The following is a 27,017-nucleotide window of genomic DNA, read 5'->3' as shown; positions in this document are numbered from 1 at the left end:
CGTTCGTGCCAATGGTTGTATCAGCAAACACAGAATGGTGGAGTTGCAAGCGAGGATAATTCAGCTGTTTACATAAAATCTGCTGAACTGTGGTCTTTGGCATCGAGTAAGAATCTAAATTAACAAAATTATCCCTGTTTTTCTGCAGCACCAAAGTTAGGGCTTGTGATGAACTATTTTTTATAAAGCAAAACATCTCTCAATACGTTCTAGTCAAGATGTTCTGAAAAGCAAAACATCAATGATGGTTAATCATAAAGGAATTTAATTTCATAACCTAATTTGATAATTAATGACTATTCCGCCTTTTCAGTTTGATGCGATGTACAAGGCAGATAGCATCAATGATGATACACATGGGGTGATTTCTATATATGTCAACAAAAAAACGTGATCCGGTGGGTCTCCAGCCCCTTTAACTCCCACTAGCATCCCTTCACATTGGAGCTCTGGTGGCCCAGTGGATCGTGAGTCAACCTCCCCCCCCTAGATACAGGTTTGGGGGAGGGGGCTGGAGATACGGTGGGTCTCCAGCCCCCCAACCCCCCTGGCATCCCCTCACATTGGAGCCCTGGTGGCCCAGAGGGCCGCAAGTCAATCCCTCCCACTTGGTGGTCTAGTGGCCCTTCCCCTACCCCCTCAAAAATGGTGACACCCAGGCCTGCCCAGTGCATCCTGGGTTGCACTGGGCAGGGCTTTACACCATATATGGCGTAGGGTTTGCTGTGGACAGCGTGCTGAAGTTTGGCACGCTGGTCGCTGATCATCGGGGGGGGGAATAGGTTTAGCATACACTTGTATGCTACTTGCACTAAGAGCCCTGTTTTGCATGCTGGTTGTGTTCAGAGCCTGCGAGCACGTTGTTTCACACACTCAGGGGCTCTGATCATGGGGCGCTTGCAAATGTGGATGCTAGTATGGCTCTAACAGCCTCTAGCGCCTGGGTTTGCTTCTGATCATCGGCCTATAATTTTGTATCTGAGGCAATGGGAGGTTTAAGTGATTTGTTCAAGATCACAAGGAGCAGCAGTGGGATTTGAACCTGGCACCTCCGGATGTCAAGACTAGTGCTCGAACCACTAGGCCGCTCCTCTACTCCAGTATTCGCTAAAGGAAAGAAGGCACCTACCCCTAAATGTATGAGTGGTGGCACTGCTTTTACGGATAGTGCAGTCACTGTACCGGGGCTGTTTATACAGGTTAGGTTTACAATTCAGGCAGCCTAAACCTTGTGCAAATTACTTAGTTATAGTTGAATATTGCATCTATCTGGATAACATTTTAACGTTCATGCCACCCCAAAACTTATATAGACACTATCAGATTATTCACTCATATTTTCAGCCCAATACTAAAATACAGGGATAGTAAAGTTGTTATATCCACTGGCCACTGGTAAATGAATTTGAATATGAGCCCGAAATGTCCTCAAAAATACAGATTGGGCAAATTCTGTTTAAAGCAAGGTTTTGCATTTCCAGTCAAGCAGCACAGAAATAGCTAAATTGAAGATATTGGGGGGGGGGGGGGGGGGGGGGGGTAGAGGGAGGAGAAACAGCACGGAAGTCATTTTGTTTATACAAATTTGAAACACCGCGTTGCTCAAAGACTTCAATTTCCTTTTAAGTATTGTAAGGATGGCAGGATTCCCTGCAAGCAAAAGTATTTGCTTCTGCACTGTAGAGTACCTCTACTTTTATTATCATAGTTTCTGGCAAAAGTCCCATCTTACTATTTGCTGAATATTTTGCTTGAACAATTTTCTTCTTTGTGTGTGGAAATTCTGCCTCCTCGTGAAGAGAAAAATCTATAGGCAAAAGATACCTTTTTGCAAAATCGTGGCACAAATATTTTCCCCCTAAAACTTCAGCGGACTTCAGTAACTAATTTTCATGTATACTTTACCAGTACAGAAAGCCAATTTTGGGTGGGCCTGAGTCCAAGGTGGGTGGGCATGGAATTCATGCCCTCCCCCCGTCCCTAGCCCCCCTCTGCTCTTCATCCCTACCTCCACCTGCAAGTCCACAATATTAAATACCTGAGCAGGAGGGGATCTACAAACCCCGCCAGCTGAAGATTTCCTCCTGCGCAGTCAGCGCTCTTCCAAACAAGCCAGCAGCACTTTCCTTGAGCTGATGCCACGGCTAGCAGGCTGTGCATGCATGAAAACTAAGCATGTGAAGAGGGGCTGGTGTTGGTTTCAGCTCCAGGCAAGTGATGCCAGCTGCCGTTTGCAAGAGCACTGGCTGCCTGAGAAGGAGGAAATCTTCAGCTGACGGGGTTTGAGGGCCTCTACAAGCCATAGCAAGAGTGCACAATTTTGGGTGGGCCAGAGTCCAAATAGGGTGGGCCCTGGCCCACCCATGGCTACACCACTGGCACAGAGCTGCTCCTGTAGATGTTGGAAGACCTACCATAGTCACTGCAGATTTCCATTCTACCACCGTGTGTTTACAAGGTCCTGTTGTATGTCACTCAGCAGGGATGGCGTTGCACTCATAATAAAATCCTGTTCAGCTGGCTAACTTTCTCCAGTAAGTTAATGCACCTAAGCCCTCGTTAATGCAACCTTTCTCAACCAAGGCAATTATTAAGGGGTCCTTTTACTAAGGTGCGCTGAAAAATGGCCTGCGGTAGTGTAGACGCGTGTTTTGGGCGCTTGCAGAATTATTTTTTAGTGTGGCTACAAAAAATGCCTTCTTTTTTTGTCTTGCTGAAAATGGACATGCGACAAAATGAAAATTGCAATCCGTTGACCTAGCGGTAAGGTCTCACGCGGTAATGGTCTACACGCATCAAATTCCACTTGACGCGTGCACCTGCTGCGCATTAGAAAATAAAAAATATTTTCAGATGTGTGTAGCGGATGCACGCCAAAATTGAAATTACAGCAAGGGCCACACGGTAACCGGGCAGTAACTTCAATTTGGCGCATGTTGGGTGCGTGTAGGCGTCTGCGCGGCTTAGTAAAAGGGCCCCTCAATGCCTTTTGTCTGTACTTGCCTGAAATGCACGTAGGAAAGAATTGAAAGGCAGTGTTAGCTTCCGCTAAAGAGCAGATATGGTATAGAAAACTGATTGCTGTTTAGAATCAACAGTGGGAACCAGGGGCAGCCTGACAGGGATCTGGGTCCCTGGGCAATAAGGTCATGCCCCCCCCACCAACGGGTCCCACATCTCTCTCTCCATCTCCCCAAATCCAACATCATAAGCATCGCCATGCTGGGAGAGACCAAGGGTCCATCGAGCCCAGCACCCTGTCACCGACAGCGGCCAAAAGAACAAGCAATTTGTCCCGCCCATCCTAGAAATACTGTATTTCCTCGTCCATTTAATAACGTTCTATGGCTTTTTCCTCCAGGAAGCCGTCCAACCCTTTTTTGAAGTCCGCTAAGTTAACCACCTTAACCACCTTTTCCAGCAGCGAATTCCAGAGTTTAACTACGCGTTGAGTGAAGAAACATTTCCTCCGATTTGTTTTAAATTTACCACACTGCAGCTTCATCGCATGCCGCCTTGTCCTAGTATTTTTGGAAAGCGTAAACAGACACTCCACATCGACCTTTTCCATTCCACTCATTATCTTATAGACCTCTATCATATCTCTCTTCAGCCACCTTTTCTCCAAGCTGAAGAGCCCCAGCCTCTTCAGCCTATCCTGATAGGGAAGCCGTCCCATCCCCATTCTCATCCAACTTTTTCTCATATACCAGAGCCCTTTGTAAGTATTTATTTCAACACAATTTAACAATGAGCTTGTTACTTTGACATGGCAAACCCAAAAAGGCCAATCAGGGGCCCCATAAAGTGGTAAAATAGCTCGATTTGGTTATCAAGCCATCAAAATGGCAAGAGATTGCAGACAGACCATATAGTACAAGGCAAAGAAGTCAGAAGACAGGCAGGGCATTGTGATACATTTGAGGACATGGTTATTATGTGATCGCTCATGTCCACTGAGCCAGCAGGACTTTAACTGGGTGTTTCATTTCAACCTGTGGAGTCTTCTGATGACTGCTGCCTTCTAAGTTATTAAATTCCCCCCTCCCTCCATTATTCCACCCTTGAAATGTTATTCCTCTGGCCCCTGCTGAAAATAAACACTGGATTCGTTATTCCTGAATACCTAATATTTTAGCAGTACAAGTGGCCAGTTTTCCTTTCTAATCAGCCTATGCCGTATGTCTGAAGTATCAGATTACCAGCCTAAAAAAAAACGGAAAGGGAAGGGTTAGATTTAAATCCTGCAACTTCTTACCTGATGTGCTGTTTGACCTGTCCATCTTAATGAACTGTGACATAAATCAGTAGTAAGGGGTTTCAGGTTGTAATACCACCTATTTTGATGGCTGGTGATAGACTGCTGCAGGTTAATGGCTACTATAGAAAGCCTGATAGTCAAAGGATTTATGCTCCTAAATTGGTCTTCCTGAAAATTTTCTAGTGCCTAAATTTATACTTAAAATTTCAATACACTCCTTAATATAGGAGCATAGCAACAGGGCAGGAATTAGGGTGGGGGGGGGGGGGGGGGGAAGTTAGAAGCTTATTTATTTTTATTACATTTGTACCTTGCACTTTCCCACTCATAGCAGGCTCAATGTGGCTTACGTATTATATACAGGTACTTATTTGTATCTGGGGCAATGGAGGGTTAAGTGACTTGCCCAGAGTCACAAGGAGCTGCCTGTGCCTGCAGTGGGAATTGAACCCAGTTCCCCAGGACCAAAGTCCACCACTCTAACCACTAGGCCACTCCTCCACTCTTAGGCTCACAGCCTATAGAGTGAGAGAGGAAATCCTGTTCGACCGCCATGATACTTGTAGTTGGGATTCCGGCTGTATGTGGACATCATTCTGAAGAAAGGCTGAGGCCCCTAGGGGTCCTTTTACCAAACTGTGGGGGAAAAGGTCCCTGCGGTAGTAGCTGGGACCATTTTTCCTACATGTCAGGGCCATTACTGCAGCGAGTAAAAAGCCCCCTCCCCCCCCCAAAAAAATGGCCATGTGGTAAGATAACTCTTACCGAATGGCCATGCTGTGGGGAGCACTTACCGCCACCCATTTAGGTAGCGTAAGGACTCCCGCGGTAACCTGATGGTAATTGGGCAGTGCACGGCGATTACCGCCATGCTAACCATTTACAGAGTTTTTATTTTTTTTCCTCGGAAATGGCGCACGCTCAACCCGGAACTACCGCCAGCGGCTGCGTTGGGCCAGTGATAGTCCTGGAATAGCATGCGGTAAGCTCAAGTTGGGCTTACCGCCACTTCGTAAAAGAGCCCCCCTACTGAGCAGGATCACTATGATAACTAGATTCTAGCAGAAGCAGCGTCTGTTCACGCTTTCCAAAAATACTAGGACTAGGGGGCATGCGATGAAGCTACAATGTAGTAAATTTAAAACGAATCAGAGAAAATGTTTCTTCACTCAACGTGTAATTAAACTCTGGAATTCTTTGCCAAAGAATGTGGTAAAGTCGGTTAACTTACCGGAGTTTTAAAAGGTTTGGACGGCTTCCTAAAGGAAAAGTCCATAGACCGTTATTAAATGGACTTGGGGAAAATCCACTATTTCTGGGGTAAGCAGTATAAAATGTTTTGTACTTATTTGGGATCTTGCCGGGTATTTGTGACCTGGATTGGCCGCTGTTGGAAACAGGATGCTGGGCTCGATGGACCTTTGGTCTTTCCCAGTATAGTAATACTTATGTACTTATATGTACTTATAAGAAAAGGCAACTCTCTGGGTTACTGAAGGCTCATGGTGCTGCAACCCCAGCTGGGACGGGTTCTTGTTGAACTGGAAGCCCAAGGACGCAAATCAGGAAGGAACAAAAAAAAAAGGCCTATGAGAAAAAGCGATGAAATATAACGAAGCCAACAAAAACATTACTGCAAAGGAAGAGAGACTCTTGAGGCTTTTCTGCCAGGCCATCCTATGAGTCATGAAACCATCAAAGGGAAAAAAAAAGATAGAAAGTACAAATGAATGCCTAAAGTCACATAAAATCTAGGAATATTAAACTCCATGACTGTTATTAACTTTTACACCCAAACAAATTTCTAAAGGACTCCTATCAATCTTAGCGAACCATATGGGATATTCTTTTATAGAGAGGAAAACGCCTCAATCCAGGCATGTACTCCTTGTGTCATATAACTTAGGGAGCACTGCCCGATCATCACTGGCGTAAAAAACCTCTCTAAGTAACCCGCTTCAATCACCCAATCTTTATTGTTAAGGGTTACTTAGCTTGCTGCTGGAAAATTTTTCTGAGCAGTTTTGTGTGGAAATACAGCCGAAACCCACGGACCCTGAGGAAGGAGGCGAAACTTGGGCTGAAGTCGGGCCGTGGACGGGTCAGAAGGACTGTATTTGAGGATATAACTGCTCAGAAAAATTTTCCAGCAGCAAGCTAAGTAACCCTTAACCCTTAACAATAAAGATTTGGTGATTGAAGCGGGTTACTTAAGAGAGGTTTTTTACGCCAGTAATGATCGGGCAGTGCTCCCTAAGTTATATGACACAAGGAGTACATGCCTGGATTTAGGCGTTTTCCTCTCTATAAAAGAATATCCCATATGGTTCGCTAAGATTGATAGGAGTCCCTTAGAAATTTTTTTTGGGTGTAAATTAGGATTGGACTCTCTATAGCTCTATGCACATTTATAGTAGGTGTTATTAACTTTTAGCCATGAAATCAGCCTAAACTATTTTGAGGCAATCCCAAATGGTGTACATTATGGTATTCCTGTTTTCAAATTCAGGTCTGGTTTTATCACAGGGAGATCAATTTTATACGAGGTCACTTCAGTGGGAAAGGCTCAAAGATGCAAATGTGCCTTTGAACAATAGTGTATATGAAAGCCTCCCTATAAAGTGTTATTTTAATTTAATTTAAAAAATACTTCTATTCCACATGATCTATGCAATTCTCAATAGATTACAGATAAAACACACAAAAATAATCATAATAAAACAACTTGCATAACAAGACAATGCATAAAATCATTACTTCAAATGTTCAAGCACTCATTTTCTCCTGATTCTTATAGCAAAAAAAAAAACCTGATTGCACAGAAGATCAATTTCAGCCTCCATCATATGCCTGAATAAATAGACATTTCTTCAGCTCTTTTTTGAAAAGATCAAAACTCTGCACTTTTGTAAGCATAGAGGTAAAGAATTCCATAATTGTGGACCAACTATAGTAAACATAGCAGATTAACTGATCTCCAAACGCACTGACCTAAAGCTCTATCCATTGATCTTTAAATCTCTCACTGGTTGATAAAAATGCAAACCTGCCACAATCGATATACAGTAGAAGCTGTTTTATTCAAAACTTTACACCTGCTCCAAGGCAGGTATATATAAGTGCATGAATGCATTTATAGAAATCAGCATATACGTGTGGATTCTATAAAATACATGCATCAGTGTTTATTCATATCCTTGGTATACTGTCCTTTAAAATATGGTCGACGGTTTACAATAACTAATATAACAAAATGTTCAAGAAAAGGAACGCCAACATAACGATAGGAAAGGCAATATATACACTCATCCAATAAAGGAAAACAATATTAAAAAGGGGAAAGGGGTAAGGGGTCAAGCAGAGACCGGCTACTTGTCTACCAGACATACAGATATGAGTTAACTGAACCAAAAGCAAATTCAAAACAATGGGTTTTCAATTGAGCTTTACATTTGGTAAAGGAAAGTTCGGCTCTAATATAGGTAGGCAAATCGTTCCATAATTTGGCTGTCCAAAAATAGAAAGCAGATGATCTGGTACTTTCGTACTGAGCCAGTCTGGGTGTAGGCAAAAGAAAGCGATTACTATCTAGGGAGTGCAGCGTTCTTGCTGGAGTGCATGGAACCACTAGATTAGACAGGTACAAGGGGGAACCCAAATGTAATGCCTTAAAAGCCAGAGACAAAATTTTAAAAAGGGAACAAAACAAATGGAAACCAACGTATAGAGCGAAGCAACGGAGTGATGTGGTCGTATTTTTTAGCACCATGCAGAAAGCGAGCGGCCATGTTTTGTTAATGTCTGAAGATGTTTTAACTTGTGCTTGGTGATACCAGCGTAAACTGAATTGCAGTAATCCATTTGTGAAACCAAGAGGGCCTGTGCTAAAGTATGTAATGCAAAAAAGCTCAACAGACCATGAAGGGAGCAGAGACGAGGAAGAGTCAGAAAACCAGTTTGCAGCACAAGGAGATCTGCTGATTATACCCATAGGAATGTCTATGCATATGAAGGGAAACTCTGTAACAGGGTCACCTATATTTACACATCACTTGAGCACATAAATCTATCGCTTTCACAGGTAAGTGCACTCTCACATGAGTAAGTGGCGGCAAAACAGGCTGTGATGGTATCAGGCTATAAGCTCTCTTTTATGGCCAGAAAACTTTAGAACAGTCATTTCTATTACCCCAATTAAACTATTTTAACTCTTTATATTTATTTTTTGTTACATTTGTACCCCGCGCTTTCCCACTCATGGCAGGCTCAATGTGGCTTACAAGGGGCAATGGAGGGTTAAGTGACTTGCCCAGAGTCACAAGGAGCTACCTGTGCCTGAAGTGGGAATTGAACTCAGTTCCCCAGGACCAAAGACCACCACCCTAACCACTAGGCCACTCCTCCACTGTTGCTACTATTTGAGATTCTACATGGAATGTTGCTATTCCACTAGCAACATTCCATGTAGAAGTCGGCCCTTGCAGATCACCAATGTGGCCGCGCAGGCTTCTACATGGAATGTTGCTAGTGGAATAGCAACATTCCAACATTCCATGTAGAATCTCCAATAGTAGCAACATTCCATGTAGAATCTCCAATAGTATCTATTTTATTTTTGTTACATTTGTACCCTGCGCTTTCCCACTCATGGCAGGCTCAATGCGGCTTACATGGGGCAATGGAGGGTTAAGTGACTTGCCCAGAGTCACAAGGAGCTACCTGTGCCTGAAGTGGGAATTGAACTCAGTTCCCCAGGACCAAAGACCACCACCCTAACCACTAGGCCACTCCTCCACTGTTGCTACTATTTGAGATTCTACATGGAATGTTGCTATTCCACTAGCAACATTCCATGTAGAAGTCGGCCCTTGCAGATCACCAATGTGGCCGCGCAGGCTTCTGCTTCTGTGAGTCTGACGTCCTGCACGTACGTGCAGGACGTCAGACTCACAGAAACAGAAGCCTGCGCAGCCTTCTACATGGAATGTTGCTAGTGGAATAGCAACATTCCAACATTCCATGTAGAATCTCCAATAGTAGCAACATTCCATGTAGAATCTCCAATAGTATCTATTTTATTTTTGTTACATTTGTACCCTGCGCTTTCCCACTCATGGCAGGCTCAATGCGGCTTACATGGGGCAATGGAGGGTTAAGTGACTTGCCCAGAGTCACAAGGAGCTGCCTGTGCCTGAAGTGGGAATCCAACTCAGTTCCTCAGTTCCCCAGGAGCAACATCCCCACTAGCAACATTCCATGTAGGAGTCGGCCCTTGCAGATCACCAATGTGGCCACGCAGGCTTCTGCTTGTCTGATGTCCTGCACATACATGCAGGACATCAGACTCACAGAAACAGAAGCCTGCGCAGCCTTCTACATGGAATGTTGCTAGTGGAATAGCAACATTCCATGTAGAATCTCCAATAGTATCTATTTTATTTTTGTTACATTTGTACCCTGCGCTTTCCCACTCATGGCAGCTCAATGCGGTTAACATGGGGCAATGGAGGGTTAAGTGACTTGCCCAGACTCACAAGGAGCTGCCTGTGCCTGAAGTGGGAATTGAACTCAGTTCCTCAGGACCAAAGTCCACCACCCTAACCACTAGGCCACTCCTCCACTCATAGTGGTATCTCTATTAAACTTCAACATAGATTACAGCTTCCATCCACAAGACTGATCCTTGGTGTGGGTAAATTTGAGAGAGCATCTCTTTTATTAAGAATTGGTTGCTTATCAAGCTGTGACTCAAGTTCGTCTTTATACGGTATGAGTCCCATTGAACTTACACAGTTACTAAATGTTTCTAGCAATCATTTAAATTCTCGTTTTCTAATATCTTTAACACTTGGCTATCCTATAGTTAAACATATTCGGTCGAAATTAACATTAGAGCATTCATTTGCTTATCAAGGTGCTAAGATTTGGAATAATAATCCACTACAGATTAGACAAATTTTCTCATACGTCCTATTCTGGAAAATCTTAAAGACGTACATTTTTTTCTACATTGGAGGTTATGTGATTTTAATTTCCTGTATTATGTTAGGCCATTGGAGGTTAGGCCTCTTCAGCTTGGAAAAGAGATGGCTGAGAGGAGTGGGGGGGGGGGGGGGGGGAATATGATCGAGGTCTACAAAATCCTGAATGGAGTAGAACAGGCAAAAGTGACTCAATTTTTCACTCTTTCAAAAAGTACAAAGACTAGGGGACACTCAATGAAATTATATGGAAATAACTTTAAAACAAATAGGATTAAATATTTTTTACTCAAAGAATAGTTAATCTCTGGAACTCATTGTTGGAGGATGTGGGAACAGATGTTAGCGTATCTGGGTTTTAAAAATGGTTTGGACAAGTTCCTGGAGGAAACGTCCATAGTCTGCTATTGAGATAAACATGCGGAAGTCGCTGCTTGCCCTGGGATTGGTAGCATGGAATGTTGCTACTATTTGGGATTCTGGAATGTTGCTACTATTTGAGATTCTGGAATGTTGCTACTATTTGGGTTTCTGCAGGTACTTGTGACCTGGATTGGCCACCGTTGGAAGCAGGATACTGGGCTAGATGGACCATTGGTCTGACCCAATATGGCTATTCTTATGTTATGAGTTTATTATTATATTATCTCTTCATTTTGTTGGATTTCTTACATAATAATCTGCCTTGAATCTTAGTTGAAATAAGGTGGAATATGAGCCGTGGAATAAAACAGAAGACCTAAGTGCTATTCTGTAAATTCAAGGGGTGGGGGGAATTCACTTGGGTGAAGCATAGGCAGGGCTGCCATGTAGAGATGCAACTTACAGAACAGTCAGTTATGCATGTCCGTGTGGCATTTCAGTGACTGCACCAGGTCTGGTGTAATTGCGAGTAGCTAAATGTAAGGTATGCCGACATTTTGTTACACTAGTACTCTGTAATGGAATTGGGGAGCCCAGGTGCCTTTACACAACAGGCACTCCCCACACAGTACTGGATCACCTATAAGGAGGTGCTCACTTAGTTACCCAATTCACCACCATTAACACACCAAAACTGAATCTTCCAATTTCGGACACCCTAAAAATTCTTGGAGCTACCATCGATCGACACTTAACACTTGAGAGTCACGCAAAAAACACAACCAAGAAAATGTTCCACTCAATGTGGAAATGAAAAAGAATGAGACCGTTCTTCCCAAGGACCATCTTCCGCAACCTGGTACAATCAATGGTACTCAGCCATCTAGACTACTGTAACACACTCTACGCTGGCTGCAAAGAACAAATAATCCTAAAACTTCAGACAGCTCAGAACACTGCAGCTAGACTCATATTCGGTAAAACAAAATATGAAAGTGCTAAACCCCTATGAGAAAAGCTACACTGGCTCCCGCTTCCACTTAAAGAGCGCATCACGTTCAAAATATGTACCCTAGTTCATAAAATCATTCACGGAGAGGCCCCAGCCTACATGTCGGACCTGATAGACCTACCACCTAGGAATGTTAAAAAATCATCCTGCACATTCCTTGATCTTCACTTCCCCAACTGCAAAGGGCTAAAATACAAGTTAATGCATGCGTCAACCTTTTCCTATTTGAGTACACAATTCTGGAACGCGCTGCCTTGGAGGAGTGGCCTAGTGGTTAGGGTGGTGGACTTTGGTCCTGGGGAACTGAGGAACTGAGTTTGATTCCCGGCACAGGCAGCTCCTTGTGACTCTGGGCAAGTCACTTAACCCTCCATTGCCCCATGTAAGCCGCATTGAGCCTGCCATGAGTGGGAAAGCGCGGGGTACAAATGTAACCAAAAACAAACAAACCTAAGAACGATCTACAAACTAACCAACTTCCGCAAACTACTGAAGACCCATCTCTTTAACAAGGCATACCACAAAGATCAACAAATGTGAACTCCTACACACATATCCAGAATTGTCTTACAATATTTGCTTGTTAACTACTATCCTGTTTTATCATTATCATGTTGCCCAAGATCCTTTTGCAATGCCAAATGTCAATCTTCTTATATACTTTTCACTACTCATGATGTATTGTAAGCCACATTGAGCCTGCAAAGAAGTGGGAAAATGTGGGATACAAATGCAATAAATAAATAAAAATAAATAAAAGTAAGAGCTGTGAATCTAATTTTCAGTGGCAGCAGCTGTTGGATATAATAATGCACCGGCACTTTATTTGAATATTCGGCGTTGCCGCTCATATATGTTCGAACTGCTCTGCGTCTGGTATAATTTATATGAAAAGCAGTCTGTCCTGGATCCCAGCCTGCCCCTAACCCTGCATAAATTTTACGCTTAGGAGCCAGGATGACATGCTCTGTGTACAAAATCATAATCTTTACACATATAAAAAAGAAAACCTTATTCAGTCATATTGGCGCCAATTGCAAAACACTTATACCCCAGGGAAATGTTTTAAGCACCTACTTGAGTGTAAAGCATTATTCTGTATGCTCAAATCATTGCTGAAACTATCCCAAAATTCCTAGAATAAGGGAGCACTTTTTACAAGTTGGATGAGATTGCTTCTGACGATAACAAGATACTCCACCTACATATCAGTAGTTTTGATATTTATTCTTTCCACTTAAATTACAACCTTGATGTAGTTTTGGGTTTCTCTCTGTTAGAAAAATTGAGGAGCGGTAGAGAAGGCCCCTAGGGAGAGTCCAGTCTTAATACTGCCTGCAGTTGTGATGCGAACCTGCGGTACATGGGATCAAACTTCACCATGACCATCCCTGCCTTTCACTTTTTGGAGGTAGCTAAAATGAAAAGCAGCTTTCAAATTGTTACAACATGCTAAAAATTTGGAAATTAACCAGACAAATATTTGCTTTGGAATATTCCCTGCATTACTTCCCTCCTCCACCCCAAATACTGAAGAGGTCAGTGGCATCCCTACCGTTAGGCCACATGAGGTGGATGCCTCAGACAGCACTCTTCTGAGGTGGCATCTCCCCCATTCAGTTCCTTCCACAACTCCCTTCCTCAAACTTACCTTTTGGTTTTTTATTTTTCAAAAGGCGGCAGTGATAGCGGCAGCAGTAGCGATCCCATAGGCTGCCCTGCTGCAGGTCCCTGCCCCTTCTCTCTATTATGGCCCGCCTCCAAGGAAACAGGAAGTTATTTCAGAGAGGTGGGCCACAGTAGAGAGAAGGGGTCAGGACCAGCAACAGGCAGCCTATGGGAATTGCTGCTGCTGTCGCCTTTTAAAAAAACTAAAAAAGAAAAGGTAAGTTTGAGGAAGCAGGTTGGGGAAGGAACGGAAGAGGGGAGATGTCAGATCATGGCGGGGGTGGCAGGGAAGGAGTTGGGACGGCAGCTCATTCTTCACCTCAGGTCGCCCCTGGAAGGGGTGCTTATATTTAGGTGCCCGGAGGGTAGCACATCCTTTCCATTTTAGAGTACTAGCATAACTAGATACATATGCACATATCTCTTATGCCAGCCATAGTGCTGGGGGAGGGGGGGGGGTGCATGCGCCTGTGTTGCAGAGATACATGCACAAATTATAGCATTCTATAAATTACATGCGCAACTTTGTGCCTCTCCCATACTCTGCCTAGACTCCGCCCATGTGTATACCCATCTGTAAACCACGTGCTTAGGCACGTAACCGGTATGGACACAGGGTGAGTATTCTAAGCATTTACATGCGAGTAAACTTTAGTGCCTGCATTATAGAAATACCCCCCTGAGTGGCTAACCTTATACGCCTAAATATACAAGATGGCTGAACGTCTACCACAGGAGGCTGGAATTTTTGCGCTAGTTGGCTAGCTTGGAGGACTAAACTTAGGCATGCCAATTGCAAGATTAAATCTAGCTGGCCAGTTTTTGAGCAGTTCGATGTACACCTATTTTTAGCAGCAACTCATCTAGCTAGCTTGCAGCTGGAAATTGGCTTAACTGAGGGGCCGTTTTACTAAGGTGCGCTAAAAAATGGCTTGTGGTAGTGTAGGCATGGGCTTTGGGTGCGCGCCGATCCTTTTTTTTTAGCACGCCTGTAAAAAAAAGGCCTCTTTTTTTTGCCGAACATGGACGTGCGGCAAAATCAAAATTGCCGCGCATCCATTTTGGGTCTCAGACCTTACTGCCAGCCATTGACCTAGCAATAAAGAATCCAGGTGGTAATGAACTACGCGCGTCAAATGCCACTTGGCGCACATCTGTTATGCGCGCCTGAAAATAAAAAATATTTTTCAGATGCGTGCATCAGACGCACGCCAAAAATGAAATTACCACAAGAGCCACGCGGTAGTCGGGCGGTAACTCCATTTTTGCGCGCGTTGGGCGCACGTAGACGCTTACACAGCTTAGTAAAAGGGCCCCTTAGCCAGCTAAAATCTAGTTAGTTAAGAAACGAGCCCAGTAATGCTCTGAAAATGTACATTTATGTTCATGAAGTGCGTCAAGTAAGTTCAATATTAATTGAGATTGTCAAATAAACAAGTTGGTTTCAATCACTGTACCAAATGATAGACATTTTTTACTTGTCGCATAAACCCATGAAAGCTAAGCAGTTCCCTGAGCGGGCACCTATCATCACTGACCCAGTCTGTTCTTTAAACAACGTGATTCTGTGGAAGATGAATGTTTTGTAGGTCATACACTGACCTTTCTTCTTAAATATCAAACTGAACGTGTCATTGACTTTGTTGAAGCTTTAATTTTCTAGCGCTTGTAGATATGAGCAATGGACTGCACATATTTACTTTGGACTTAACTCCTTAGTAGCGGCATTTGAAACTCCCTTACAAATTGTGCCCTACATCAACGTAATAAAAGTGGTTTTCTTTCTAGCTTGATCATAATGCCATAATGGAACAAAACAAAAACGTCCAGGGCTGAAAGTGAAATGATTTGGTCTAGACCTGTCACAATAAGGTTCCTTATATCACCACTGGAAAGATTAAGGCATGACCCCCCCCCCCCCTACTCCCCCAGTGTCACTGGCCTCCTCCCACCCCCAAAGATGTAAAAGAAACAGTACATACCAGCCTCTATGACAGCTTCAGATGCTATGGCCAGTCCTATTAGAGCAGCAAGCAGATCCCTGGAAAAGCCTAACGGCCATGTTCACTACTGGATTTTTGGACGTTTTCCACAAAACGTCCAAAATCAGATTTAGTTGTCCAAGTGGGAACGCCCCAAATGGTGCTGCATTAATTCTGGTCTTAGCACATGGGAAAATCCTACGTTACAATTAGAGTTGCATGTTAATCATGCTTAATGCCACAATTAATGGTTAATTATTAATCATGATTAAAAATGTAATTGTAATTAATAGTTAATTGCGTGCTGCCTGGCATCGTTCACTCCCTCCCCTCCCGGAGCTTCCTGCAGTTTGGTCTCCCTCCCGCACCCACTCACACAACCTTCCCCCCCCCCCCCCCCCCCTCCCGTAACTTTTGGCAACTGCAAGTCTTCTGTTCTGCAGGACATCGGCAACCATACGGAAAGGCTGCCTGTGGCCTGCACCAGGCCTTTTCCTCTGACCCATCCCGTCCCTTCTGATGCAAATTCCTGTTTGCAGAAGGGGTGGCCAGGTCAGAGTGAAAGGCCCGGTGCAGGCTGCCTTTCAATATGGCTGCCGCTGGACTGCAAGGTCAAAGACTTGCAGTTTCCAAAGGTACTGGGTGGTGCAAGGGAGGGGAGAAGGAGACCAACGGTCAGGCCTCAGAGGAGAGGGAAAGGAAGGCCGAAGAGTTCTGTGGGTGCAAGGGGAGGAATGGGAGAGGGAGACCCATGGTTAGTTCGGGAGGGGGGAAGGAGGTAGAGGGAGACCTGAGAGGAGGGAAATAGAGACCTGCGATCACTTTCGGGAGGGGGGAGGAGGGAGACCTGTGGTCAGGTCTAGGAGGAGAGAGAGGGAGACCCACAGTCAGGTCTGGGAGGGAAGGGAAAGCCGAAGATTTCTACGGGTGCAGGGGGAAGAGGAGAGAGATGGAGACCCATGGTCAGGTCCGGGAGAAGGGAGATCTGTGTCAGGTCCATGAGGGAGAGAAGGGAAGGCCGAAGATTCCTGCGAGTGTTGGGTGGGGGGAGGAAAGGGGAGACCCATGGTCAGGTCTCAGAGGGAAGGGAAGGGAAAGGAAGGGGGAGAGGAGGAAAAAGAGGGAGTCCAAGGGTCAGGTCTGGGAGGTGAGGGAAGGGAAGGCCAAAGATTTCTATGGGTGCAGGGGAGAGGGGAGGGGGAGGAGGGAAAGGGAGACCCATGGTCAGGTCTGTGAGGAGGAGACCTGCAGAGGGGAGGTCAAAGACTTCTGAGGGTGTGGGGGGGGGGGGGGGTGGAGAGGAAGGGAGAGAGACCAGCGGAGGGGAAACTGAAGACTTGTGCAGGGGGAGGAGGGAGATGAAGACTTTTGTGGGTGTGGGAAGGGAGAGGGAGATAGAGACCCGCAGTCATGCCTGGGAGGGGAAGGAAGGCCAAAGACCTCTGTGGGTGTGTGTGTGGGGGGGTAAGGGCAAGTGAGCCAGAGGTGGGTATAAGGGGGAGGGGGTTTCAGAAAGCTGGGGGAGGGGGAAAAGAAAGATTCCAGACCTTAGGGAGAGAGAACTGCAGACAGGGCTATAAGGGAGAAGCCAAACTGAGGGAGAGGAGGATGAAAGGAGAAGAAAGGGAGAGATATGTTGGGTTCACAGGGAGGGAGGGGAGAGAGAGAAAGATAATGGACCTAGGGTAGAGAGGGCGCGGGGAAGGATGGAGAGGGTGGAGGGAAGGAAGAAAGAGAGAAATGTTGGATGGGAGGGGGGCTGAGAGAGAGGGAAGGGGGAGAAATAATGGACCTGAGGGGAGGCCACTGGAAGGAGAAGAGAGGGAGAGAGATGTTGGGCTTGAGAGAGAGAGATAGTGGACCTGGGGTGGGGTAGTGGGGTAGCTGAAACTCCACCAGCCGAAGAAATCTGCTGCCTGGGTCGCCCCCTTCCTCCTGGTACTGCCTCAGGAACAAGGAAGTCAGTAGTATGCCTCCAGCCACCAATGCTTGCATTCCCCAAGTTTGTGCATGAACTGAGTCTGCTCGAGGAGTGGTGGCTGCAGGAACCCCACTGACCTCCTCACTCCTGAGGCGCAGTACAAGGAGGAAGGGGGCCACTTTGGCAGTGGATTTCTTCAACTGGTTGGGCTTTGCCATCCTCACCAGTATGACACCCAATGGAGGGGGAGAAAAATGTGTGCCCCCCAGTCCAACCCCTTTGCCCCCCCCCCCCCCAATGGACTGCTGGCCATGCCCTGCCTTTAATTGTGATTACAAATTTTCATTGAAATGCAGTCCTAGTTACAATGCATTAAACCCAGAGTTTACTGCACTTTAGTAAAAGGGCCTCTAAGTCTTGCTGACGTCTGGGAACCTCGCTTTTTCAATGATGTACGTGCCCACATCCAGATTATTCAATGTGCATAAATTCACAAATACGCACATAGATTATAACATATGTTAACTCCACCCACTTACTGGCAAAATATGCACCATCATGTCAAAGTGCATACTTTTACACTGGTTGGTATTTAATGAGGACATTTACATGCGCATATTGCTAAGTGCACAGAAAATTACTTCATAAAATTACCCCCTTAAAATCCAAAAAAGATCAACTATATCCATTTGGAAGGCAACAGCTTAACCCATGAGGGAGTTTACAAGCCCATAGATTCTTTTTAACCATAGGCCTGCAAGCTACGTTTCAAAGGGAAATTTGTCACAGGGGTTTCACTTGGAAACAGAGCCGCAGAGACTGAGCCGGCGGGGGCTGGCAGGGATCCTGAGGCCCCGCCAGCGGAAGACTCCAGCCCCGCCAGCTCTGCTCTTCACGCCATGCCTGCCCTGCCCCTGCTTTTTTCTGTTGTTGAGGGGAAAAGCAGCTACTCAGCACAGTGGCAAAGGGGAGTGAAGAGCAGCGCTGGAGGGGGCCCCAGCGCTGGAGTTTTCCCTCTCCTGCTCCTGTCGGGACACAATCATGGAGCCCGTCAGGAGCAGGAGAGAGAGAGACCCTGGCGCTGGGCCCCCCTTGGAGGCTGGGAACGGGGAATTTTGCCCCCTCGCCGCCCCCCCCTCTAAGTGGCCCTGTTTGGAAAATATGGGCTGGTGCTCACTACATAGACACAAAGTCATTGCATACTTTGTCCCAGTACTGAAATGGTTACAAAAAAATGTATAAACGTGCCCATGAGAATTTCAAAATGAAATCTCTATCCTTGCGTTCATATGCCAGTTATAACTCTGTCACCAGCGCCTGTATTTTTAGCATGGCTAAAACTACATATGATTTTTTACTGCATTCAGGAAAGGGGAGCAGTTATTGACCCCCCCCCCCCCCCCCCCCCCATTCTCACAAGCGATTAACTTTGGCCCCTTGGGGAATAAAACAGATGCACCTATGTGACTGGATCCTTATATAAGATGAGGGGTTCCCCACCACCCTTGGTGTCCAGACTGAGAATTCCTGGGTTACTCATTGCACTTCCTATGCCAAGCAGTACAGAATTCTGCGACACCCAGTAATCCAGCCTTGGTTTGTTCAGCTGGAATTGATTGCCTGACTCACTACAAATTATCCCAATGTGTGGGTGTTTTTTTTTTTTTTAATGTTCAAGATGAAAATGATTTCTCTAATGCTCCCAAGATTTTAAGTGAGAATTTCATTCTGCACAGTGGCTGCCAGTTGCATTAAGTTATGCTACATTAGTGGCCAGTCCAGGCCAGTAACAGCATACTGGGTATGAAGTGTCTAGCAGTCACACATGCCAAGAAACACGTCAGGGTCTCAGAAAACCAATGGATTAGTCATTCACCACCCAGATCAATTCCAGATCTGACATTTCACAGAGTTAGCACAGATCCATGGCAGCTCTTGGTTCTTCTGTGTGGCAAATATAACTTTAGATTAAAAAAGGGTCATAAATACAGTAGTTGAATAAGAAAATGAAAGGAAACGTGGTCTACAAACCTGTTTAACTATTCCAATTGTCACTAATGCCAAAACATGAAAAAAAATAAAAAAGCCCATCTAGACTGTCCCCCCCCCCCCCCCCCCCCCAACATTTAAAACCATTTAACCAGCCATGAACAGCTCCTGGCTGGTTAAATGGCATTTAACCGGCTACCCAGCAATATTCAGTGGGAGACAGCCGATTCTATGGCGTGATATATCCAGTTATCTGCTGATATTCAGTGCATTGCCAGCTACGTTTGGTGGCCAAATTAGGCCACCAAAATCGTTGGCCGGTTTAAACTTAACCGGTCAGTGCTGAATATCAACTTGGCCGGTTATGTTTAAACCACCCAAAAATAAACCGGATATTCAGTGCCGGTGACTGGAAACAGCCCGGCAGTTGAATATCTGGGCTCAATGCCGATCGTGGGAATCAGCCCAGCTGACTTCCATGCTCTGAATATCGGCCCCTGTGTGTTTGTGATACATACAGTGGGGGAAATAAGTATTTGATCCCTTGCTGATTTTGTAAGTTTGCCCACTGACAAAGACATGAGCAGCCCATAATTGAAGGGTAGGTTATTGGTAACAGTGAGAGATAGCACATCACAAATTAAATCCGGAAAATCACATTGTGGAAAGTATATGAATTTATTTGCATTCTGCAGAGGGAAATAAGTATTTAATCCCTCTGGCAAACAAGACCTAATACTTGGTGGCAAAACCCTTGTTGGCAAGCACAGCGGTCAGACGTCTTCTGTAGTTGATGATGAGGTTTGCACACATGTCAGGAGGAATTTTGGTCCACTCCTCTTTGCAGATCATCTCTAAATCATTAAGAGTTCTGGGCTGTCGCTTGGCAACTCGCAGCTTCAGCTCCCTCCATAAGTTTTCAATGGGATTAAGGTCTGGTGACTGGCTAGGCCACTCCATGACCCTAATGTGCTTCTTCCTGAGCCACTCCTTTGTTGCCTTGGCTGTATGTTTTGGATCATTGTCGTGCTGGAAGACCCAGCCACGACCCATTTTTAAGGCCCTGGCGGAGGGAAGGAGGTTGTCACTCAGAATTGTACGGTACATGGCCCCATCCATTCTCCCATTGATGCGGTGAAGTAGTCCTGTGCCCTTAGCAGAGAAACACCCCCAAAACATAACATTTCCACCTCCATGCTTGACAGTGGGGACGGTGTTCTTTGGGTCATAGGCAGCATTTCTCTTCCTCCAAACACGGCGAGTTGAGTTCATGCCAAAGAGCTCAATTTTTGTCTCATCTGACCACAGCACCTTCTCCCAATCACTCTCGGCATCATCCAGGTGTTCACTGGCAAACTTCAGACGGGCCGTCACATGTGCCTTCCGGAGCAGGGGGACCTCGCGGGCACTGCAGGATTGCAATCCGTTATGTCGTAATGTGTTACCAATGGTTTTCGTGGTGACAGTGGTCCCAGCTGCCTTGAGATCATTGACAAGTTCCCCCCTTGTAGTTGTAGGCTGATTTCTAACCTTCCTCATGATCAAGGATACCCCACGAGGTGAGATTTTGCATGGAGCCCCAGATCTTTGTCGATTGACAGTCATTTTGTACTTCTTCCATTTTCTTACTATGGCACCAACAGTTGTCTCCTTCTCGCCCAGCGTCTTACTGATGGTTTTGTAGCCCATTCCAGCCTTGTGCAGGTGTATGATCTTGTCCCTGACATCCTTAGACAGCTCCTTGCTCTTGGCCATTTTGTAGAGGTTAGAGTCTGACTGATTCACTGAGTCTGTGGACAGGTGTCTTTCATACAGGTGACCATTGCCGACAGCTGTCTGTCATGCAGGTAACGAGTTGATTTGGAGCATCTACCTGGTCTGTAGGGGCCAGATCTCTTACTGGTTGGTGGGGGATCAAATACTTATTTCCCTCTGCAGAATGCAAATAAATTCATATACTTTCCACAATGTGATTTTCCGGATTTAATTTGTGATGTGCTATCTCTCACTGTTACCAATAACCTACCCTTCAATTATGGGCTGCTCATGTCTTTGTCAGTGGGCAAACTTACAAAATCAGCAAGGGATCAAATACTTATTTCCCCCACTGTAGGTGCTTGTTTTAGAAGTGCTCTTCGGGTTTTAGATATGCACAGCGTCTTTTCCGTAGGGAGAAAAAAAAGGTACCGGTACTCAAACAGGGCCAACCTTAAGAGCGGATCACTATCTATGGCTCCACCCCTATAGTAGCTACACCCATTTTACCAGCCATGGAGCATATAAAAACGCATCATTGAAAACAGTATACAAGTCCCTAGGACCTACAAAAGAACGCCTAAGGGTAACCATAAACTAATTAAATATGTAGACAAAAATTCAGCTGAAACCCCTGAAAACCAGACTCTGGCATGCAGGATAACATCAGAAAAACAAAAATATTTTCCCCCTTGTACTGCTATAAAGATACAGTAGCAGATGTAAATTTCAGAAATGACATATTCCAGTCACTACATTACAAATTAACAATTACAAATAAAACAAATATTAACACAACTACTACACTACTTTATCTTAAACTAAAAATAAAATTTCTTTTTCTACCTTTGTTGTCTGGCCACATACTTTTTTTTCATTTGGGTTTGATCCCAATTTCTGGTTGATGGTAACCACTGGGATTATATTTAAGATGTCATGTTTTATTTTTAATGGTGATACCTCTACACAGTTGATAGATTTAATATCCTTTTCATCATGTAGGAAGACTTTTCGATCTAAGAACAGTCTTATCTTGAATTTTCCTTTGAGCAAGAGAATTCATTTTAAGAAAATGTTTGAGAGTTCTTTTTCCTTTCAGGCTGCCCAGTATTGGAGCACGATCCCATTATGGGGTGAATGCTACATATGGTGCTGAAAAAAAGCGCTATTCTTTAAGCTGTGCTTAAAGTTAGGCACGGTTTATAGAATAGTGCTTCCACCTGGGAATCGTGCCTAACCTTAGGTGCAACCATTTGCACCGACTGAACCATGGTGCAAATGTACACACTTAAATTGGGTGTGCATCCTCCCCTTAGTCTATAACACACATGCGTGCTAAGAATGCCACTGTTGTGCCCATGACCCTCCCATTTCCATGCCCTCCTTTTTTTCACTCTTGTAAAATTTAGGTTCAGATCCCACGCCTACATTTACAGGCATACATTACAGTTAAATCTAATTAGTGTCAATAAGTTGTTCAGTTAAAAACTGTAACTGCAAATTGGACACATGCCTAAATTTGCATGCACAATTTTCGGTAGCTTTTATAGCATTAGGGGGTATATGTTGAACAATTGCCTAAATATGTTTCATAGACATCTGAAATGGTTTCTTTTTCAGAAATATTTAATAGATATAAATGGTACCCTATCATTTGTAAACTGTAGACGTTATGATCCTTCACTCTTGTTAGTCACATACCTTATTTGACTGTAATAAGTAGATCTTATGATCCCTTACTTTTGTTAGCCACATAGAACTTGATATTTGGGATTAGCTGGTCTATATTCACTGTATTTGTGACCGTAAAATGGATTATCCTGTATATGGATAACCAGTATATAAACAGCCATTTCACCATGTATTTGAGAACAGGCTTTATGTCAAGTCGATTCTGTTCTAAAATACTAGTGGAACTTGAGATGTCCCGGAATTAGAAAAGGTTCAAAAAAGAGCGACCAAAACGATAAAGTAGATGGAACTCCTCTCGTAAGAGGAAAGGCTAAAGAGGTTAGGGCTCTTCGGCTTGGAAAAGAGACGGATGAGGGCAGGTGAGATTGAGGTCTATAAAATCCTGAGCGGTGTACAACGAGTAGAAGTAAATCGATTTTTTACTCATTCCAAAAGCACAAAGACTATGGAACACTCAAGGAAGTTACATGAAAATACAAATAGGAGGAAATATTTTTTCACTCAACGAAATATTTTTTCAGCTCTGGAACTCCTTGCTGGAGGATGTAGTAATAGCAGTTAGCGTATCTGGATTTAAAAAGGGTTTGGACAAATTCCTGGAGGAAAAGTCCATAGTCTGCTATTGAGACAGAAATGGGAAGCAACTGCTTGCCCTGGGATTTGTAGCATGGAATGTTGTTACTCTTTGAGATTCTGCATGGAATCTTGTTACTCTTTAGGATTCCAGAATCTTGCCATTCTTTGAGGTTCTACAGTGGGGGAAATAAGTATTTGATCCCTTGCTGATTTTGTAAGTTTGCCCACTGACAAAGACATGAGCAGCCCATAATTGAAGGGTAGGTTATTGGTAACAGTGAGAGATAGCACATCACAAATTAAATCCGGAAAATCACATTGTGGAAAGTATATGAATTTATTTGCATTCTGCAGAGGGAAATAAGTATTTGATCCCCCACCAACCAGTAAGAGATCTGGCCCCTACAGACCAGGTAGATGCTCCAAATCAACTCGTTACCTGCATGACAGACAGCTGTCGGCAATGGTCACCTGTATGAAAGACACCTGTCCACAGACTCAGTGAATCAGTCAGACTCTAACCTCTACAAAATGGCCAAGAGCAAGGAGCTGTCTAAGGATGTCAGGGACAAGATCATACACCTGCACAAGGCTGGAATGGGCTACAAAACCATCAGTAAGACGCTGGGCGAGAAGGAGACAACTGTTGGTGCCATAGTAAGAAAATGGAAGAAGTACAAAATGACTGTCAATCGACAAAGATCTGGGGCTCCACGCAAAATCTCACCTCGTGGGGTATCCTTGATCATGAGGAAGGTTAGAAATCAGCCTACAACTACAAGGGGGGAACTTGTCAATGATCTCAAGGCAGCTGGGACCACTGTCACCACGAAAACCATTGGTAACACATTACGACATAACGGATTGCAATCCTGCAGTGCCCGCAAGGTCCCCCTGCTCCGGAAGGCACATGTGACGGCCCGTCTGAAGTTTGCCAGTGAACACCTGGATGATGCCGAGAGTGATTGGGAGAAGGTGCTGTGGTCAGATGAGACAAAAATTGAGCTCTTTGGCATGAACTCAACTCGCCGTGTTTGGAGGAAGAGAAATGCTGCCTATGACCCAAAGAACACCGTCCCCACTGTCAAGCATGGAGGTGGAAATGTTATGTTTTGGGGGTGTTTCTCTGCTAAGGGCACAGGACTACTTCACCGCATCAATGGGAGAATGGATGGGGCCATGTACCGTACAATTCTGAGTGACAACCTCCTTCCCTCCGCCAGGGCCTTAAAAATGGGTCGTGGCTGGGTCTTCCAGCACGACAATGACCCAAAACATACAGCCAAGGCAACAAAGGAGTGGCTCAGGAAGAAGCACATTAGGGTCATGGAGTGGCCTAGCCAGTCACCAGACCTTAATCCCATTGAAAACTTATGGAGGGAGCTGAAGCTGCGAGTTGCCAAGCGACAGCCCAGAACTCTTAATGATTTAGAGATGATCTGCAAAGAGGAGTGGACCAAAATTCCTCCTGACATGTGTGCAAACCTCATCATCAACTACAGAAGACGTCTGACCGCTGTGCTTGCCAACAAGGGTTTTGCCACCAAGTATTAGGTCTTGTTTGCCAGAGGGATCAAATACTTATTTCCCTCTGCAGAATGCAAATAAATTCATATACTTTCCACAATGTGATTTTCCGGATTTAATTTGTGATGTGCTATCTCTCACTGTTACCAATAACCTACCCTTCAATTATGGGCTGCTCATGTCTTTGTCAGTGGGCAAACTTACAAAATCAGCAAGGGATCAAATACTTATTTCCCCCACTGTATATGGAATGTTGCCACGATTTGGGTTTCTGCCAGGTACTTGTGACCTGGCTTGGCCACTGTTTGGAAAACAGGATACTGGGCTAGGTGGACCACTGCTCTGACCCAGTATGGCTACTCTTATGTTCTTAACTGGAAGTCTCCATTCCAATTTGTATGTCTTTTCTAAAATTCGGCTCATACTGTGCATGTGTATAGTTGGAGGAAAAGAGAGAGTTTGTGAAACAAAGACTCCACTCAAAATAATACCACAGTGAGAGCTTCATATGAGAAAATGAGACACATCAGGATGCTATGACTAAGTAGGAAAATAAGGAGTTCCACTGACCAAGCCAAGTTTTTGTACAATCAATTTGCTTTCAACAGGTAATAAGCGTCTCTTTCTGTCTCTCAATCTCTCTCACGGCTTTTTCCCCAAGAAATTCATAACAATGGTCTCTTTAAACAATTAACCTTCAAAACAGAAGAATAAGACCCAGGCCCTCTTCCATGTGTTTCCTGTTCCCTTCCCCCTCCCCCTCCTCCCACTACACCCACATAGTGCACTGCCCCAGTGAGTATAATATCACAATGGCTGCCTGTGTTAATGAAGGCTTACGAGCTGTAAAATTCCAGAACTTTCTGTCATGCAGAGAAACCTTCCAAAATGCTAGTGGGCCGATGCTCAAAACCTAACGCCTGTGCTAGAGCTGATTAGCGCTGGACTAGCGCCGGTGTTAAGGTGCACAGGATGTTCAGAGGGCACCAACGCTGGAAATGTGTGTGCCAAAGATGAGATGCAAATAGCATTAAAATGTAATCAGATAGATGCAAATAAGGTCATTAGCTATTCCCTCTCATGCTCATAGAGACAGCGCATAAAAAACACTGCCCTAATGCTGGAAACTTAATGCCAGCTCTTAATTAATTTGAAAAGAGGATTTCTCAAAGAAGGATCGTCTTTTCTGATGTCCAGAAAATCTAAAACATTCTATGCACGAAAATGTCATCATTCCCTTTGAAGATTAAACTGGTCATTGTGGCAGTACTTCAGAAAATGTATTTGTTTTGAGTGTCGGGTTGAAAAATGTGTCCATGAAATCCCATTGAAGAATATCTCCATAGATCTGGTCCTCTTGCTTTCTCATAAGCTATTACGGATTTCTTTTTTCTGTACACAGGCTCCCTAGTTTGACTGGGCACACACACACAAGAGCTGTGCTTAGCACACGGCTCTTGTGTGCATGCGCCAGGCACATTCCTCCCCCTTCCCAGTGCTACTACTACTACTTATCATTTCTATAGCGCTACTAGACGTACGCAGTGCTGTACATGTGAACATTAAGAGACTTCTTCTACTAACCTATAAATGTACTCACTCTGCTGCTCCCCAGTATCTCTCCACACTCGTCCTTCCCTACACCCCTTCCCGTGCACTCCGCTCCATGGATAAATCCTTCTTATCTGTTCCCTTCTCCACTACTGCCAACTCCAGACTTCGCGCCTTCTGTCTCGCTGCACCCTACGCCTGGAATAAACTTCCTGAGCCCCTACGTCTTGCCCCATTCTTGGCCACCTTTAAATCTAGACTGAAAGCCCACCTCTTTAACATTGCTTTTGACTCGTAACCACTCGCCTCCACCTACCATCCTCTCTTCCTTCCCGTTCACATTAATTGATTTGATTTGCTTACTTATTATTTTTTTTTGTCTATTAGATTGTAAGCTCTTTGAGCAGGGACTGTCTTTCTTCTATGTTTGTGCAGCGCTGCGTACGCCTTGTAGTGCTATAGAAATGCTAAATAGTAGTAGTAGTAGACAGTCCCTGCTCAACAATCTAATTAGGACAGACAAACAGGACAAATAAGAGCATGCAGCGCCCCCCCAGAACAGCACGACACCCCTCCTCCGGTGAAAGAACCCTCGATCCCCCGGCGAAAGACCCCCCCCCGGGTGCACGCCGCTGGGGGGGGTGCCGCGTGTCTGCCGGCTCTTCGTTGTCATGCGCCCTCTGGCCCGGAACAGGAAGTAACCTGTTCCGGGGCAAAGGGAGCATGACAACGAAGAGCC

The 27,017-nt window shown here is 44.8% G+C and overlaps 1 protein-coding gene across 3 annotated transcripts in view; it reads right to left on the bottom strand.

Annotated features, from left to right (window-relative positions):
* The window catches only part of NFATC2 (nuclear factor of activated T cells 2), a 216,352-nt gene that overhangs the window by 74,237 nt on the left and 115,098 nt on the right, over positions 1–27,017 (bottom strand). The window lies entirely within an intron of this gene.

This window comes from Microcaecilia unicolor, chromosome 8 (assembly GCF_901765095.1).
Source record: "Microcaecilia unicolor chromosome 8, aMicUni1.1, whole genome shotgun sequence".
NCBI classification, from domain to species: Eukaryota; Metazoa; Chordata; class Amphibia; order Gymnophiona; family Siphonopidae; genus Microcaecilia; species Microcaecilia unicolor.
Note: the sequence above shows the minus strand (reverse complement) of the source record. Positions and strands in the feature narration are given on the sequence as shown.